The 12,683-nt window shown below is 41.8% G+C and overlaps 1 protein-coding gene across 1 annotated transcript in view; it reads left to right on the forward strand.

Moving 5' to 3' along the window:
- The first annotated feature begins 2,771 nt into the window (after positions 1-2,771).
- Positions 2,772-12,683, forward strand: part of LOC126144971 (glutathione S-transferase D5-like) — a 35,355-nt gene continuing 25,443 nt past the window's right edge. The window contains exon 1 of the mRNA XM_049915524.1: positions 2,772-2,912. The gene's annotated coding sequence lies outside the window, so the exon portion shown is untranslated. The remainder of the gene's footprint in view (positions 2,913-12,683) is intronic.

A 12,683-nucleotide genomic window follows, 5' to 3' on the forward strand; every position in this document is an offset into this window, starting at 1 on the left:
ACATGCTGGTGTGATTCGTTTTCACAAGCATCTTTATCTCGGTCTGTTCTTTGAAGGCAATACACCCAAAGGGCCTTCCAGATGTACCGTGACATATGCACGCTATCGAGACTCTTTGTACGGCACGTACTTCCTGCTTTCGAAGAGCGCAGATCTGTGGAAACCACTGTTTTCATGAAATGAGGCAACATGTCACGTCGCTCCCGCAGTGAAATATCTGCTTAACGCAACCTTCCACGAACGTGTTATCTCCAGTGGTTTCTCAGACGCATGGCCTGTAAGATTACCTGATCTGAATCCTTGTGACTTTTCGCTTTGGTGATATCTAAAATAACGCTTTTACCAGAGACACGTTCAGTTTCTACCTCATCTGAAGGTCAGTATACAGGAACACGTTGCTCAGATTCTATCGGAACTGCTGCGAGCAATTGTTGATCACGTCGTTTTACGGGTGCACCATCTCGTCGACGTCTCCGATGCTCCTATTGAACAAATTTTGTTCAGTGCGGTTACTAATAAAATCAACATTATGCCTTTCTCACTTTTTTGAGCTTTTCTGTCCATGTCCCGTTCCTAATCCGTCACCTATGGAAGCATTTCTATATGTCTTCCTTGAATTCGCAGCGCTAGATTTGCACCTGGTGGCCAAAATGGGAACAATTTTTTTTCCAGCGTAAATCGGTACCCCATTAACGCATTAGAATATCTACCAAGTTTCACAGCCATGCGACAATTACAGCCCACACTGACCCGCTGTGGGCAGCTATCCGTTAATTATATTCACCCCGCACGTTTGCTGATTGGCCCTGTGTGCTTATTTTATTGTGAGGCAACATTAGTTGTGTTTATCAAGTTCTCTCCAAGAAAGCATTTAGTGTAAGATATACTGTCTCTTTTTCTAAAGCGATATTTGGTTTATGATTTTATCAAGTGATGTTCAGGGAATCTGAGCGCAAATGTTTTGTCTGTAATTGATTCTGAGGCGCTCTGATTTATGGTTGTCATTAATACATTATAACAAAGTCTATAAGTGTTTATCCCTGTAGCTACTTTCCACTACCTGCCTTTGCTGCTCCAAACACGTTGTGTTAAGCCTGGTGTTACGCATTGGCTTTCCATACGTCCGGAATTAGCCCGTACAGGCCTGGTTTTTTAAGGTGTCAAGGATGGCAAAAGTGTCTGGGGCGTGAGCGTTTTATGACTGGCGAGGATTTTTTTTTTAAATTTTAGACCTGTGTGTTCGACATCACGTATTTAAACCCTCTCTTACGGCCGTACCTCTGTTAGCCGACCTTGGCTCTGGCTCTGAGCACTATGGGACTTAACATCTATGGTCATCAGTCCCCTAGAACTTAGAACTACTTAAACCTAACTAACCTAAGGACATCACACAACACCCAGTCATCGCGAGGCAGAGAAGATCCCTGACCCCGCCGGGAATCGAACCCGGGAACCCGGGCGCGGGAAGCGAGAACGCTACCGCACGACCACCAGCTGCGAACCCGACCTTGGAGTGATCGCCGATATCTTACCGCTTCCCTCAGAACTTTTCGCTTAGCGTTAGTCATTTGGCAACACAACAAGAGCAATATGTTTACGTTGTTTCCGTGTGTCAAATAATCCTACTATTGGTTTTTTGTCTCATCGTTTAACAGTGGGCAAAATAAACTGTGTGTTTAATATACACCCGCAACAGGAGTACAGATGTTTGAAATTGTGTAAGGACAATAACAATGAACGCGTTTATTGCACACTATGTACTGTACAATTTTCTGTTGCACACAAAGGAAAGGCTGATATTAAACGCTAGGTGAAAAGAGCTAAACATAAGAGTACTATTAATCCTACTGCTTCACCAAACTTAAGATTTTTTTTAAAGACGAAGATGGCATTAACGATGATTTCCTCCACTTGGAAGAGGTTTTTCAATCGTGGGGAACATCGGGGCTGCAGAAAGCGATGTACTTTCAGTATCTACTCTTAAACAGCTGCCGAACGTTAAATTTAATTCAGAACTTTCTTGTTGTGAATTTTATGATGTTATTAAAACAAACCACTTCAGAGAAAAGTCATGTCCCGTAAAAAATACAACAGCATAAATGAAATTTAGTATTTGAGTAAACTGTTAAGACTTCCAAGTAATTTAAAAAATATGCCCCATGTTGGACGGAAAAATATGGTTATATGTCCTGGGTTGGACACTAAACATATGTTAACCCCAGTATAACAGTTCTTTCAAATTCATGTTTGCGCGACTGTGAAAGACAAAAATCGTTCGAAACTGCAAGAATCGTATGAGCTGCATTGTAGTTTTCACTAACATTTTACATATTCGTCTTTAAGGAAAGAAAGAAGATCGGACATAGCTTCCTGTCGGCACGAGGTCATTACAGACGGAACGCTAAGTGCCACAGGAGAAAAAATCCGTCTGTCTCCTTTTCAAACGAACTATCCCGGCATTCGCCTTAAGCAATTTAGGGAAACAAGGGAAATCTGAATCTGTATGGCCGACTGGGGTTTTTATCAACCGACTGCTAGTCCATCGTTTTATCACTTGGCCACCTCGTTCGGAGTATTAACCTTCCTGCGATTATCTCTGCAAGAGACATTCACACTAAAATCAAGAAAGAACACTAACTAAACAGTGTGGCTAGATCTAAAATTCTATGATATTTCTCTGTAATTGTGTGCTTATCATGTGTTTGACATTACAGTGATGTCTCTCCATCATCGTAGCGCAGTACGAATTGAAGCGTGCGAAAGTGCTTCTCCCTTTATCACACCACAGCAGTGACTCACCGGATGTCAACGCAACTCTTAAGATATAAAACGGAACGTCGGTGTCCGAGTCGCTTACAGATCTCGCAGAGAGCAGTGGAAGCACGGCAGAATTTTCCTTCCAGTTTCATTTGGTATGTACAACACCTGCCAAAATTTCGTTTGTTCATGAACAGCATTGAGCTTAAAATACAAACGCTTTCTTTGTAGCATAGTGCATAAGATGTGCGCGAAGTATGCAAAGCCGTGTGGAGGTATGACGTTCACCGTTGAGGTCCTACTGCATTACGCCGCTGTGAGAAGTCAAAAAAGACCTTTCGTTTCAAGAACTTATGTCAAGGGCAAACTAGCTGAGCTGACTTTCATTATTTCTCGTAGTTATTTTTAAGGTTTTGGACTTATTTATTACGATTTTTGGAAGAGTAACTTCCTCTATTATTCTAGAATTTATGAGACAGTCTATCTTTCTTAGGACGCTATGCTCTGTAGAGGCGTAGATGCTCAGTTGTTACGCTAAAGGGAAACTCCCACACTTACAAGTACCTCTAATGTTTGTGCCTCAGTAGAAATGCGAGCATACCACGGAAAATAACGCCTACTAGTCGAATTCTTTGATACAGAAGAAAAAAAATGAAATTTACGCAAAACGTAGTTACAACCTCCATTAGTGTGTGTGAAATCTTATGGGACTTAACTGCTAAGGTCATCAGTCCCTAAGCTTACACACTACTTAACCTAAATTATCCTAAGGACAAACACACACACCCATGCCCGAGGGAGGACTCGAACCTCCGCCGGCGCCAGCCGCACAGTCCATGACTGCAGCGCCTGAGACCGCTCGGCTATTCCCGCGCAGCCCTCCATTAGTGATTGATCAGTTTTCAGAATAATCTCCGTCCTTTGCAACAGGTTTTGTCCGCCGTTCGACAATACACGGTTTTTCAAAATGATCAATACACTTTCAAGTGACTGTAAAAAAATTTTGTGTGGAGATAAGTTATTATTATATATATGGAAACAGCAACCCAAGAAGTTTGTTTTGTTGCACTGATCTACGACAACAAGGCTAACAGACAACAGAGAAGACATATCGTGTGATTCATGTCGCAATTCCAAAAGGACAGTGACAGTTTCACTTGTCAACAGAATGGTATTCCTCCGCACTTTCACAATGATGTTCGCATGTTCTTGGATACTGGGGTAACTTGACGATGTGTCGGTTGTGAATCTCTGGAAATCTCTAGTTGTTAGCATGGACCCCAAGTTCTCCGGACCTGATATCGTGTGATTTTTACATGTGGCGCTACATCAGAGGCACTGTTTTCACACCTCCGCTTTCCCACAACATGGCTGACGTAACAGGGACATATCAGGGCAGCTGTGACTGACATCGATGAGAATACTTTTCGGCGAGCGTGGGCCGATTTGGACTCCATACTGGACGTGTGCGGGGTGACTAACGATTCACGCACTGAACGTTTGTGAACAAGGCACAAAAAATTCTTGAGTTGGTGTTGCCATACGTTTAATCGTATACTACCTAGCTTCAATACAAATATTTTCTGCCATCACTTGAAAGTGTCTCGTTTATTCTGAAGAACCCCGTATATGGTTTTACCGTGCGTCACTACCTGTGCACCACAGAACTCGGTCTTCTGAATTATCCAGAACATCCATCTCTGTGAAGAGACGACAACGTCGCTCTTCCTCTTGGGGACCGAAACCTAGGTAGCCTCATAATTAAAGGATCAGGTTGAATAATGTATGAGGTAAGAATTCCCTTTCAATTTTTGTAACCTCAGCAGCAAATTACACATTCGTAAACGTTCTTTACCACGCGGAAGGATTTTACTGGGAGAACACTACGAAAGCATACTTTCAGTTTTTCAGACTGTTTTATGCTTCATAAATATAGCAGCTTACCCCTTATCCTAACACGCAGCAGCACTATATTTTCCTAATCGCAGACAACATTAGCTATCACTAAGCCGGTTTTCTCAGTTCCGAAATTTTTCTTCTTCGACGATATTTTGTGATGCACGTCCATCGACTGCATCTTCGATTGACATTCAAAGCCTTGAACCTGTGTCTCGTGTTCCGTCGCAATATTTATTAACATTTTCCACCTTTCATCTTGAATTAGTCCAACAAGTTGGTGGCTACTGTTTTCGTTGTCCTTTAACTTTGTCGGCGCAGTTACGACACTCAAAACGCGCTCGCTTTTAAGTGAGACTGTTAGCACTAATAAGAATATCACGGCTTTCATCGATGGAGACATGCGGCTCTCTTCGTCCCTTGCTATCTGGAACACACGATGTCATAGGGGCGTGGTATGTTTCGCACAATCACTTCAGTAATGTGGCGGCCGTTGTGCTTCGTATCGGTCGACGCTGTTTGCTCTGTCCTTACGTACAGATCTTGCGTCTGTGCTGATATCTGCTGCTCCATCCCTAAAAGCAATCTTCAGCAGCTGGGCATTTCTAAGTCACAGTCAGCATTCAGGAATTTTACCTTAGGTCATTACCTAATAAGCCACATCAGTGTTACCGAAGGAGACGGCGCGCTGATTAAGGCACTTTACTCTCCCTCTGGACGGGCCTAATTCAGTTCCTCGTCCGGACATTCAGATTTAGTTTTTTCCGATAGATCACTAAATCAATAAAGGCGAATGCCTTGAAGGTGAACCATGGATCTATTGTTCAAAGAATATTCTTAAGAATTTATTTTATTTACTAGCGCTTCATCAAGAACATTAACACATTTAATCACACCATATAAGCGTGGAAGTAGTTGCCAGGGAGTAACTGATGAAATCATAACCAAATTCCTTTTAACAAATGGGAATTTTACTCACTTTAATAGTGCCTAAAAGCATTTTTTAAAAGAAACAGATTTAAAATTATAATCAGAAAGCACCCTCTAAATATCAAGTTACAATTTATTCAGAGGCAGAAAGAAACAAGTTTTGACTGTATGAGCTTTCGGGCAGAGAACCTTCCCGCTCCCTTTTGAGACGGCCGTAGTTACGACCGCTCACAACAGCCTCTGAAAGACTACACTGGTGCAAATGTGCAACACACCAGATTACTTTAAACTAAAAGTTTTAACAATTTACACAAGCACACAAACTATGCACCCCTGTAGGACGGATGGAAATGGTACAAAACACTAAAAATTAAAATATTAACTTTGCCACCGATGGTGCAACTTGATTTTAACTTCTAAGAAAAGTGTTACAGTGAAAGGGTGGCAACTTTATATACTAAAATGATCATTTGAATAAAAACCCATAAAATGCAATCTTACATGAAATTCTACAAGGTTGGCCAAACAAGTTAAGATGCTCTACAGTATACAGATACCGCCTCTCAAGATGATAGGCAATATCAAAACATATTTCAGGAATTCGGCCGTTGCACTTCAAGCAATAAATTCGTTAACACACCAAATACAACAAACATGACAGAGGCAGCTAACTGCCTAACAAATGCGGACGAGAGACAGACTAGCAAGCTGGGGACGAGAGACTGACCCAGACTGACTGGCGAGCTCATAGTGCCCCTTAAATGCACGTGAACAGGCAACCTTTTCCCTTTCCCACCAGGGGGAGACACCAAAGCTGCGATTGCCACAGCGGCGCCACCGCCAGAAACGGAGGGCGACTGCTTCACACTACGCGCTGCGGCGCGCTCTTCAAAACAGCAATTTTTACCACGGCTCAGAAGGTGCCTTCGAAAATCTCACAGCCAATTTCTTTTTCCCAGCGCAGTTCTATCCGACGTTGTGCGGCCTTTTGTTGACAGTTTGTTAAATTTCCTTTCCTTCTTCCGTTGATGTCGCCTTTTTTTTCCAGACAGTACTACTCTTACGTCTTCTCACAGACTAAGCTGACATCCGAGCCTAAGCCAAATAAATTTGCTACTTAACGTATTTGCTTCTACGGAAGTGTAACGTGTAAGATAAACAGTTCAGATAAGATCAGAATAGAAGCTTTTGAGATGTGGTGCTACAGAAGAACGCTGAAGATTAAATGGGTAGATCGCGTAACTAATGAGGAGGTACTGAATGGAACGGGGAGAAATGAATTTTGGGGCATAACTTGGCTAAAAGAAGGGATCTGTTGATAGGACAGATTCTACAATATCAGGGGACTATCAGCTTAGTGTTTAAGAGAAGTTTGGGCGGTAAAAATTACAGACGGAGAAGAAAGAGACGAGTACAGTAGGCAGCTTGAAAAGAATGTGGGGTGCAGTAGTAAGTCGGAGAGGAAGAGGCTTGCACACGACACAGTACCGTGGGGAGCTGCGTCTAATCAGTCTTCGGACTGAAGACTACAACATCAGCAGCAACAACAACAGTGGAAGAAATATAGAAGGTGTTACTTTCCTTCATACTTCATACTTCGGCTGTCCTGCATTTCTTTTTCAGGGGCTAACACACTCGATCATTACATACATAACTTCCATTGATGTCATCTTTGTAGTATGATCGCCATTGACTCATGAGGCACACAAACGTTTTGTTCTGGGTAGGTGTATGACCCAACACTATTCCATTACGAGAGGGGTGAGTGTGACGTCAGAACAGTCGTTGATCACTAATTCAGGAATTGATTGGTTTTTCTTGTGCATGAAACATAACAGGATAGACTTTTAGTTAAATAGGTGACATCCACGGGTACGAGGCAGCAAGGAAAATATTGACGGGTATGGATGTGTATAGAAGTCTATGGGTGTTCTCTATGAGTAGCATAATTGCATCTGCTATGTGAGTGAGGAAGGGTGACTGGGGTGATTAGAGCAAACCGACTTTCCACGATCACAATATTTGTGTCCTTGTTTCCTAAGATTTCAAGAACATTTTTGTACGGAATCATTGGAATCGATAATTCTTAACGAAGAGGTGTGTGAAACCTGATCTCACGAACTATAAGTAATAGTGTGTCCGGAACGTAAAGTCGTTTCTGCACATGTCAATATTCGTTATCATTTATCAGCTCATTGTTTACTTCAAAGTCGTGCAAAAGACATTTTAAGGTTAGAGTTACTTGGTTACGCGTACAAACACAAGTTACACACAGAAAACACGCACACAACCCCAATTCCTTGACTTCATGTAAACCCCTAGCGCATTCTGAAGTCAGACGGGCACAGCCGAGTGGTACTTCATCCACAACCAAAACAACCATAGCCTCGTCGTTTATTCTTAAATAATTAGCTTTTAATTTTTTTGTTGGCAGTTTGTGGTGAAATAGCCAGCAAATACCAGAAGAAGTACATATCTTCTATCGTTTTAATTTTGCAGGGGCAGTAACGCAACAACTGCTACTGAAAACATTTGCGATGTTTGTCCTAGTGAATTAGACGTTTATAAACGCCAAATGTGGTTTTCTAAGTTCAAATCCGTTAATTTTAATCTTTCCTACTCATATCGGTCAGGAAGACCGACAGCTGTAGACAACGACTTGCTAATGGCGGAAGTGAAAGCAAATCTGAGTCACACACTCAAGAACTGTCACGGACTCGTAACCAACTTTAATCGACCATCCAGTAACATTTGCAACAGGTTGGTAATAACAAACAAAGCTAACCGATCCACAAAGTGTAACTTCTTACTTCAGCGAGCCAGTTTAGAAGCATTTTTTGATCGCTTGATCAGTGGAGATTGAACATGGATCCTCTATGATAATCAAATTGCAAAACACAAAAAATGCAGTGTCTTTCTGTGACGAATCGCCAGGGAGTACAACCAAGCCAGGAATACATCCCAAAAAGGCACTTTTGAGTGTTTGGCGAAGTCTTCACGGGGTCGTTCATTTTTTAAGTGCTGAATCCTGGACAACTTGTAAATGTACACTTTGCTGTGTACAAATGGACCGAGCAAATCAATCTTTAACTGAAAGGTGCCGAGCGACTATCAAGAGAAAAGGCGTTATTCTGCAAATTGATAATGGAAGACCGCACTACGAAAGTCGAACCCCAGAAAAAATTAATCAATTTGGGTTGGAGGTTTTGCCTCATTCGTCAACCATGCCCGATACAGCGCAATCGAATTTCTATGTACTCCGACGGTTATAACGTTTTCTAAGTGGTCCAAAATGGCATCTTCAGATGTTTTACTCAAAAGCCAGTTGATTGTTATCGATTAGGCATTGAAAATTTGCACACTAGATGGAAAAAAGTTTTTGATAAAGAGGGCGATTACGTCAGTGATTAAAAATAAAAACTTTTTAACACTGTATCAGTTTGAGTTTAATACAAAAAGTGTCATTACTTTCTGGTGTTACTAATATTTTATTACTGCAGACAACTTATTTACAAATTAGATGAATACATGCAAATTTTAAGTCGAAAACACAGTATTATTATTGTTGCATCTGTCTCTATTTGAAACCGCATCACAATTCACTTTGAGAATGACCTCCATCTTCGGAGAACATTGCTGCTCCGCAACTGTGTGTTGAATTGATGAGTAACCACTTCATTTATTAAAAAGTTCCTTATTTTTACTTCACGACAGATTTTGGCTTTTGTATTGAAGTCATCTCCCAGTGGAGTCTGAAAATTGTGCTGTACTGGAAAATTTGGGAGTTTGTGTGAAGTTACTATGCAACCAAACTGCTGAGGTCATCGGTCCCTGGACTTATACACTATTTAATCTAACTTAAACTAACTTATGCTAAGGACAACAGAAACACCGACTCGAACCTCCGACGGGGGAAGCCGTGCGAACCGTGACAAGGTGTCTAAACCGCGTGGCTACCTCGCGCGGCATGGTGTTTTGAAGCAGAGCCAAATCATTGAACTTTTCTTCACCACAGCACAATTTTCAAATTCCATCAGGAAAATGGCTTCAGTATAAAAGCCGAAACCGGTTGTGGAATAAAATTAAAGAACTTGTACCAAGTGGAACAGTTATTCATCAGTTACCGAAACTTGTTTAAATAAATAAACTTGCTTCCGTAAAAAACTTGAAACTAATTGCAACGGAATATGCTTACGTGCAAGAGGTTAATTTTGTGTGTGCTCTGCAAGACTGACAAGTCATCTACATAGTCTTCTGCAGGTACCCATACGGTGACATGCGCACTGAACTTTTTATCGCAGCTATCAAGTGTGTCCAGTAGTACAAACCGCTAGAAGATACCCGAAACCTGTAATAAACGTGGGGAAGCAAGCTAACACATGCCTGAATGTAAAAACAAATCATGAGGCGAAGAGCAAACGGCGCTTAACTTCACTGGGCCGATTTAAGGCTTATATAGCCGTAGGATTACTGTAAAATCAAATTGCGATATACGAATTAATCCGCCGTTTATCAGCTCCATACTGCTTTCTGCAGCGACTATTTTTGCAACGTGTCACAGGGTGACTCATTCCGAGTCTTTTTGTTGTGTCAGATCAAGACGACATGACGCTCTTGCGGGTGAATTAAGATTAGAGTTCAGAACAGTAGAAACATTTTGAGGCAGTGGTGCGTGGCTAGGCAGACACAGAGGCCGGGCAATAATTCTAAGGAGGAAACAGAACTAGGAAACAACATTTTTATCTCTCTAGAGTGGCTTACAATACAGGCGACAGATGAAGCTCTAAAATTACACCATTCACGCAAGTGTACTTGAATTTTCCGAGAAATTACAGATGAGAAGTCTGAAAAAAGTGACAGGTAATGAAGCGAATCACAGCACCTGTTAAAATGGAAGTTAGTTGAGACACTGAACAAATTTACGTGTAGTCTACCCGTATTATTTATTTACTTTATCGACTGTTGTCCATCAGACCTTACAATCATTCTTATTGATTACTGATAGCAGCACCCTAAAATTATCTTTCTTGTGAATGAAATGAGTTATATTTCGTGTTTAAGGTCAGTTCTTTAGAATACATACTTTAGTGAACCAGTTAGAATTCCCAACGGGGATTAATATGTGCTGAACCATAAATCACATAAAACACATATTAAAACAGGATATAATCTCTCAAAGTGTTATTGCTATAAATTAAATTACACTCAAAAGTACGTAGTAAAATTGCATTTCGATATGAACCGAATGACTGGTATAGGAATTTGTACCTTGTTCTCATTGAAAAGTGAAATACTTTTCTGTGGAAACTGGTAACGTGATGAGCTCAACAGCATCATAATTTTTTTCCCTCTCAGGTTCATACTTGGTGCAAGAGAGCAACAGATGGTTTAGATATTTGACCGACTTATCCTAATAGTCATAAAATGCCGATGCATTGATGTTGATTATATACCTAAATCGTGGTACTGGTCGATTTGACAAACCTGCTCTTGGTCGAAAGGACAGGTTGCATTTCCGCGTAATGCCTTCCCGGAACGAATTTTGAAGTGTTCGATTGATTATTCCTCTCGGTCTGTGTTCTCAACGCTAGGCAGATATAATATTGTGTGTGCAGAAGCTTCATATGAAGACATAACCGTTAGACGTTGCCTCCTTTGCTGGTTGGTGAGCCTTCTTATTATGAGATGTACAACAGTGGCTTTCAACACAGACACCTACTGTCTTACTGCGGTCTCTACTTTCTATAATCCGCTGTATAGTGTTAACAGTGAAGTTGCTCTCTTTCCTGGACCATCTACTGGCTTACAGCACTTTCACCAAACATGTCGACAACGAGGTCATTAGAGACGGAGCACAAGCTAGTATTAGAGAAAAATGGGGACGGAAATCGCGCGTGCTCTTTCAAAGGGACCATCCCGGCATTCGCCTGAAGCGATTTAGGGAATTCACGGAATTCTTAAATCAGGATGGGCGGACGCGGGTTTGAACCGTAGTCCTCCCAACTGCGAGTCCAATGTGCTAACCGCAGCGACACCTCGCTCAGTTTTGTTATTGCAGTTTTCCTAACAAATCTTACCGCCACTATTATCGCAATGACTTGGGCTGTAAATATACAGAGGGGTCCAAAAAAATGTGTCCACTGTTTAAAAGTCCATAACTTGCAAACTAATTGGCGGAGTTGTCTAATTTTTGGTGAAAGTGTAGCTTAAAGTCCAACACAAACGATGCCGCCGGACTTCAGCACGAACTACTGACTGCAACGTGTTCAGTTGTATATTTGTACATGAATGTACGATGGATTCTCGAAGTTCAGCCAATGTGCGTGGCTTTTGTCGATAAACGACGTCCTTTAGTGTTTCCCACAGGTAAAAGTCCAGAGGAGTTAGGTCTGGGGAACGTGGTGGATACTCCACAGCACCTCTACGGCCTATCCAACTTCCTGGTAGATTTTCGTCGACATACGCCCTAACACGATTTTGGTAGTAGGCTGGGGCACCATCTTGTTTGAAAGTAAACTCTTCCGTCTCCATACAAGTCTCGGATGGATGGTAAAATGGATGTCGGAAGCTTCTGAAGGTACACCTCACCGGTAACTGTGCCGTCAAAGAAGAATGGCCCAATCAAGCCCCGGTAAGACAACCCAAACCACACATTTACTCCTGGAAAATTCATGACTTTGTCTACATGGACGTTCGGATTTTCGGCGGCTCAGTAGATGCAATTGTGGCGATTTACTGTACCACTGAGTTTGAACTGTGCCTCATCAGACCACACAGTCATCTCTGCAAACTCTTCATCGTTGTGTACCATGTTAGTAAACCACTCGCAGTACTACATTCGACGATCTGGGTCGTCCTCGTCCATTGCGTGTAGCAATCGTGGGATGTAGCACTTCCACTTTGCTGTCTTAAAAATTCGCCGAATACTTGAGCGACTCACTCCAGTTTCACGGGCATACTGTCTCACAGACATCTGTAGTGAACGAGTGAATTGTAACACACGACGGGAGTTAGCTGGACTTGTTACTGTTACAGGTCGTCCAGATCGTTGTTTGTGTACATCTTTAACACAGCCTTCGGCTTCAAATTTTTCTCGAATT

The sequence above is a fragment of the Schistocerca cancellata genome, chromosome 2 (genome assembly GCF_023864275.1).
Source record: "Schistocerca cancellata isolate TAMUIC-IGC-003103 chromosome 2, iqSchCanc2.1, whole genome shotgun sequence".
Taxonomy (NCBI): domain Eukaryota; kingdom Metazoa; phylum Arthropoda; class Insecta; order Orthoptera; family Acrididae; genus Schistocerca; species Schistocerca cancellata.